General features: G+C 45.2%; 1 non-coding gene across 1 annotated transcript; it reads left to right on the top strand.

Moving 5' to 3' along the window:
- Window positions 1–4,839: 4,839 nt before the first annotated feature.
- trnaw-cca (transfer RNA tryptophan (anticodon CCA)) lies at window positions 4,840–4,911 on the top strand. The gene has a single exon. It is a non-coding gene; the product is annotated as a tRNA-Trp (tRNA).
- Window positions 4,912–5,941: the final 1,030 nt, after the last annotated feature.

The following is a 5,941-nucleotide window of genomic DNA, read 5'->3' as shown; positions in this document are numbered from 1 at the left end:
CTCCTGGTGTGGACAGTAGCTCCAAAGCCCCTCTGCCAGTGACACCAGTGATGCCAGTGCCTGCCTCCATCACCCTCGATGACAGAGGGGGTCCCTGTACCTGTGCAGGAGGCCCTCAGTGTGCCGGGGCCCTCCAGGCCTCAGGCAGCAAGAGGATGGCCGCCAATGTCATCCCAAGCCATGGGGCAGCAAGGTCAGCAGCCTGTCTCCACCTCAGCTGACAGAGCGGGGGGAGCACCACGTAGGAGCACCCGGAAAATATTTAAGAAGAACACCTTGATTCACTGAGGGGTTCAAGGGTGAATGTTCATTCCAGATGTACATTCCAGATGGGACGTCATTTAAACCCTTCCTCCCAAGGGGCTGGAAGTGAGGGACCAAGCCCCGAGCTCACAAAGCTTTGGTCTTGCCACTGTGCAATGTGTACCTGGGTGCTGCAGTGCAGAAGGAAGGAGTCAACAACAGGGCTGCTCACTGTCTGCAATGTAGTGTAATGGTGACTTCACCTTTGAGAAACTGTATTCTTTTCGAGACCAAGCCACTGCTGCAACTCATGCCATCATCATACATTTGTGAAGAAACTCCATTTTGACAGACGCATTCAACACATGGCTTGCAATGCATGTACACACGCACACACACATGCATGCAAACACATAGAGGCACACGCGCGCACACACACACATACACGCACATGCACATGCGCGCACATGCACACACACATACACACACATGTACACACACACACATAGAGGCACACGTGCACATACACGCGCACACACGCGCACACACATGCACACATACACACACATATCATACACACACACGCATACACACACACACACACACACACACACCAGTAAGGAAAAGACCTGGACCTGAGATCATGTCGATAAGTAAGATGATAAGTACTGTTTGTATTTAATTTGAATATAAAGCCTGGGGCATCATTTAATGAAGACTTATGAACACAGCACAACACCATATTTCTCTGGCATTGAGGATCAAAAAAGGAAACCACACAGACAACCAGGGAAATACAGAAGACTTGCATTGACAATTTCAGATTTAAATAAATAGCAATCACCATGTGTGTACAATGACAGCCAGTCTTTCCAGCCTTTACAGAGACACACAGTAATCCAGGGCCACACTGGAGAAAATACTTAGCAAGATTTGAACTCCGAAAGGGGCATTCGATATCAATACACCCCGAAGAAAGAGAACGTTACTCCTACACTCTGCTGAACTAAAAGTCGACAATACTTTCAATACACTCAGAGACACCGGAAGCGATGATGATTATGATGCAGTGAAGAATGCTCTAACAAGATATTCTCAACAAAGGGCAAATCCTCACTATGAAATTTATGTCTTCAGGCAAACAAGGCAAGCTAAATGTGAGACTCTTGACCACTACATGATAAGACTCAGAAGTCTGAGCCAGAATTACAACTTCACAAACATGGACAAAACATCATCTCCCAGATCATTATGACCTGCAAATCATCAAGACTAAGATGGCAAGCTCTTAGAGAGAGCAAATTGGCAAATTGTTAAACTTGCAAAGGCTACTCAATAATGACAGAACGTGGGAAGCCAGCAAAAGACAAGCTGAAGTCTGAGAAGGGAAACCAAATAAAGGAAAGAAGAAATTCTCCTGGTTCCTGTTCAGGGGTTTTTGCACCATTGTAAAAACATCCCAAAGTTATTCACCTGCTGTCCTGGCAGTATATTCACATTAATCTATTTACTCCAGCTATCACTTCACAGTATTGCTCATGTACCTTTAGAGATCTGTGCAATGGAACACCCAGACAACTGCTTGAGATTATTTTCTTTCTCAACCTTCTTTAGTCCTTTTCCCTGAAGGGTGAGATCAGTTCATTGAGCACAGGCCCTTCCTGCTCTATATGGTGCTCAGTGCCTCATCAAATGAGAATAACTAACACACCACAGGCCAGGGAGCCTCGGCCCATCCTCCCCTGATTGTGGTTCAGTGCCAACCAGGTCAGATCAGCTAATTCAACACAGGCCAGAGATGGAACCTGGATCTTTCCTGCTCTGGGGGCTCCGTACCATACCAGGTGTGATAAAGTAAAATACCACAGGCTGGGGATGGAGCCTGGGATTTTCCTGTTCTGTGTGGGGCTCTGTACAACACCGTGTGAGATGAACTATCATCCCTCAGGCTGAGGAAGGAGCCTGGGCCCATTCTGTTCTGTGTGACTCCGTACCACACTGGGTGCGATCAGTTCACTCAACACAGGCCATGAATACAACCAGGCCCTTTCCTGCTCTGTGTGACTCGGTATCACACCAGGTGACATCAGCTAACACAGCACAGACTGGGGCTGGAGCCTGGGCCTGTCCTGCTCTGTGGACTCAGTAACACGATCTGTGAATACCTTTTATAAACACTCTGTGTCCAACATTGTGAGGCAGCTCTCTGTGTTTATAGAGAGTGTCATTTATTGAGTGCTCTCTTGGATCCAACAGGGTAAAAGACGGTTGGGTGGTGGGGTGTGGATGGTGGTGCGGGGTGTGTGCAGAAAATTCGGGGGTGAGCTCTGATTCCTAACCATTTCTGGATTGTAAGGAATAAAGAATCAATGAAAGAGGGAGAAGCAATGTGGGAGAAGGGATGATTGAAGAATTTGTCCATGAAGCTGATTAAAAGTGTCTCAAACACAAGATAATATTCTTCTTTGGCCTCCCTGTCTCGAGAGACAGTGGGTAAGCACCTGGAGGTGGTCAGTGGTTTGAGAAGCAGTGCCTGGAGTGGCTATAAAGACCAATTCTAGAGCGACAGACTCTTCCACAGGTGCTGCAGATAAAATTGGTTGTCAAGGCTGATACACAGTTGGTTCTCTCCTTACATTTCTGTCTTTTTTCCTGCCAACTGCTAAGTCTCTTCGATTGTGGTCAATGTCACAGGGCTTCATGTCCCGTTTGTAGACGTCTTTAAATTGGAGACATGGACGGCTGGTGGGTCTGATACCAGTGACGAGCTCGCTGTACAATGCGTCCTTGGGGATCCTGCCATCTTCCATGCGGCTCACATGGCCAAGCTATCTCAAGTGCCGCTGCTCAGTCGGGTGTATATGCTGAGGAAGAGTCAGTTACTAGGGGACATAGGTTTAAGGTGCGAGGGGTAAAGTTTAGAGGGGATGTGCGAGGCAAGTTTTTTACACAGAGGGTGGTGAGTGCCTGGAACTTGCTGCCAGGGGAGGTGGTGGAAGCAGATACGATAGCGACGTTTAAGAGACATCTTGGCAAATATATGAATAGGAAGGGAATAGAGGGATATGGGCCCCGGAAGTGCAGAAGGTGTTAGTTTAGGCAGGCATCAAGATCAGCGCAGGCTTGGAGGGCCGAATGGCCTGTTCCTGTGCTGTACTGTTCTTTGTTCTTGTTTGTTGTTGTTGTTAATGTTGGCTGCCTTGAGGACTTCTGCGTTGGAGATACAGTCCTGCCACCTGATGCCAAGTTAATATTAATATTAAGAATTGGGAGGATTTAAAAAAAAACACCAAATGAGGAGTAGGAAATTGATAAAGAGGGAGAAAATGGAATCTGAGAGTAAACTGTCAAGAAACAAGTTATAAAAGGTTTTACTAGTATACAAAAAGCTCAACAATAACAAACAGATTCCTTCGATGCAGAGACAAGAAATTTATTGTGGGGAGAAAGAAAATGGTAGAGTTTACACAAATATTTTGTGTCTGTTTTCACAGTAGAAGGTACAGCGAACATGTCGGAAATCGTGTGGAACGGGGAAGAGATCTGTTCGTTGCCACCCTGGCTCAGGGTACTTAATGATAGCGACTAACTCTGTCATACAATCGGTTAGTGTGTTCAGCTATTACCTGTAGCGTTGGTGTTTTAAGCCCACCTGGTGACAGAGGCAGAGTCTATTTTCCTCATTTAGGATTCATTGTCACACAATTCCAAATTGTCAATGTGTGCTTTGGCTGCAAGCAAGTATTTCCCAAACATTGCCAGCTCCGCTGTTATCCAGTAAATCACACCCTAATGCTTTTCCTTGCATTCATTTCACATAAAATTCTTAAATATTTAGATGATCATGTACCTCCAGCCAACCCATTAGAAATAAATCAAGTTATTGGGTTCAAAGTGCATTTATAGAACACGCAATCCCACCGTGTGAAGCTACATTAAATTTGTGGTGATTGTACAGCTGGTATTAGAGAAAACAATCCAGAACATGTTGGACCATTTTAATGATTTTTACTTGCTTCTAATAACCTTATTTATGTTGATGTAAAATTTTGGAAAATCCTCTGGTCCAATAGCAGGTACATGAGAAAATGATGCAATATTTATATAAGCCTGGTGTTCTGGAATTCCTGCCTAAACTCCTCCACCTGTAACACTCCATCACCTCCTTAAAACTGAAAGTTTTGATCAGTATTTTGGACAGGAGTCAGCCCTGCCTTTTGCCCTGATTTGTCAGTAATCATTTAAAACCATTTTGGGTCAATCCCTTCCTTTAAATCCTGCACAGCAGCAGTGACAATAACTTTGTGGATTTAATGGTTGAGCCAAATCCGACTCAGTTCCCCAGGAGAAATTCCTGAACTCATGGGCACTTTGTATCAAGCAGCAGTTAGCAGCAAAAAGTCTGATTAATCAGAGTAGTGAGTCCAGTAAATACTTAAACAGAAGACACCCTGTAAAACAGAACTCCAAGTATCAGTTTGAATAAAGTATTGAACTGACAGAGTGGAGAGCAGATGAGGATTGAATTAAATTGCAATTCACTGAATCGAAACAAGAAGTGATTCTATCAAGAATGGGACACAGCTCTCTGTTTGTGAGCTTGTGGCGCAACGGTAGCGCGTCTGACTCCACATCAAAGGGTTGCGTGTTCAAATCACGTCAGGCTCAGTGAAGTTTTACAGCAGCTCAAGCTGCTGGATTTTATATCAGAAGAGAGTTCGCTCTGTTGGGATAAAAACAAGAAATGCTGGAACCACTCAGCAGGTCTGGCAGCATCTGTTGAAAGAGAAGCAGAGTTAATGTTTCGGGTCAGTGACCTTTCGGAACTGTTCGTGTATTGTTCAATTTCAAAATCGACTTTAATAGATTAAAGTTCTTATTTCTGGATCCGTTCAATTTCCACGCTCAGTTCTTATTTCTCAGTTTTCTATCGGAACAATGTTTCAGGGATGTGCTATCTCCATTGTTTATACAATAACTCTGTCAGCAAGTGTGTGAAGTAAAACACAAACGACCCAGCGTGGGTCTCATCCCACACCCGGCTCCGTCTGCACAGCTCCTTAGTTCAGTTGACGAGAACGCAGTGTTAATAATACCGAGGCTGTGGATTTGAACGCCGTAAGTGCTGGCAGATGTTCAGTTATTACTTTGACATGTTTTCCGAACACTTCAAGTCCAACTTTTAGATGCACACAGAATGTCAGAGAACTTATTTTGAATAACATCCATTGCATCTTTGTCACTGGGCTGGAGTAATCCAGAATACATTTTAATAATCTTCCGTTTGCTGATAAAGGTTGAATTTGCGGCTGTTCCCGTTAATGGTCACAAGCAGGAACAAACAGACAGAGTGTATCTGACCGACCAGAGATGTGGAAAGGCTTCAGTTTAGGACAATTGCATCAAATCAAATGTTCACCAGGCCCCGAGAGAGTCAAAAGCTGGGGGAAAGGACGGAATGAGATAGTGAATAAGCTAAACTGAGGTGGAGGTGGGATGGCAGCGGTCCAGGGGACAGAAGCAGCGAGGCCGGGAGTGAGCGGCCGAAGCAGGGTATTTTGTGGGGAATGGAAATGACGATCGCAGCCACTGAGGGGTGAGGCAATGTTTGGACGTCATTCCGTCTTGTGTCGGTGCGTGGTGACGTCGGTGCACGCATGCGCAGATTCATACTGGCAAGCTGACAAATGTTTGGATG

This window comes from Heterodontus francisci, unplaced genomic scaffold (genome assembly GCF_036365525.1).
Source record: "Heterodontus francisci isolate sHetFra1 unplaced genomic scaffold, sHetFra1.hap1 HAP1_SCAFFOLD_43, whole genome shotgun sequence".
Taxonomy (NCBI): domain Eukaryota; kingdom Metazoa; phylum Chordata; class Chondrichthyes; order Heterodontiformes; family Heterodontidae; genus Heterodontus; species Heterodontus francisci.
The sequence above is the reverse complement of the archived record's forward strand: the minus strand, read 5'-3'. Positions and strand labels throughout refer to the sequence as shown.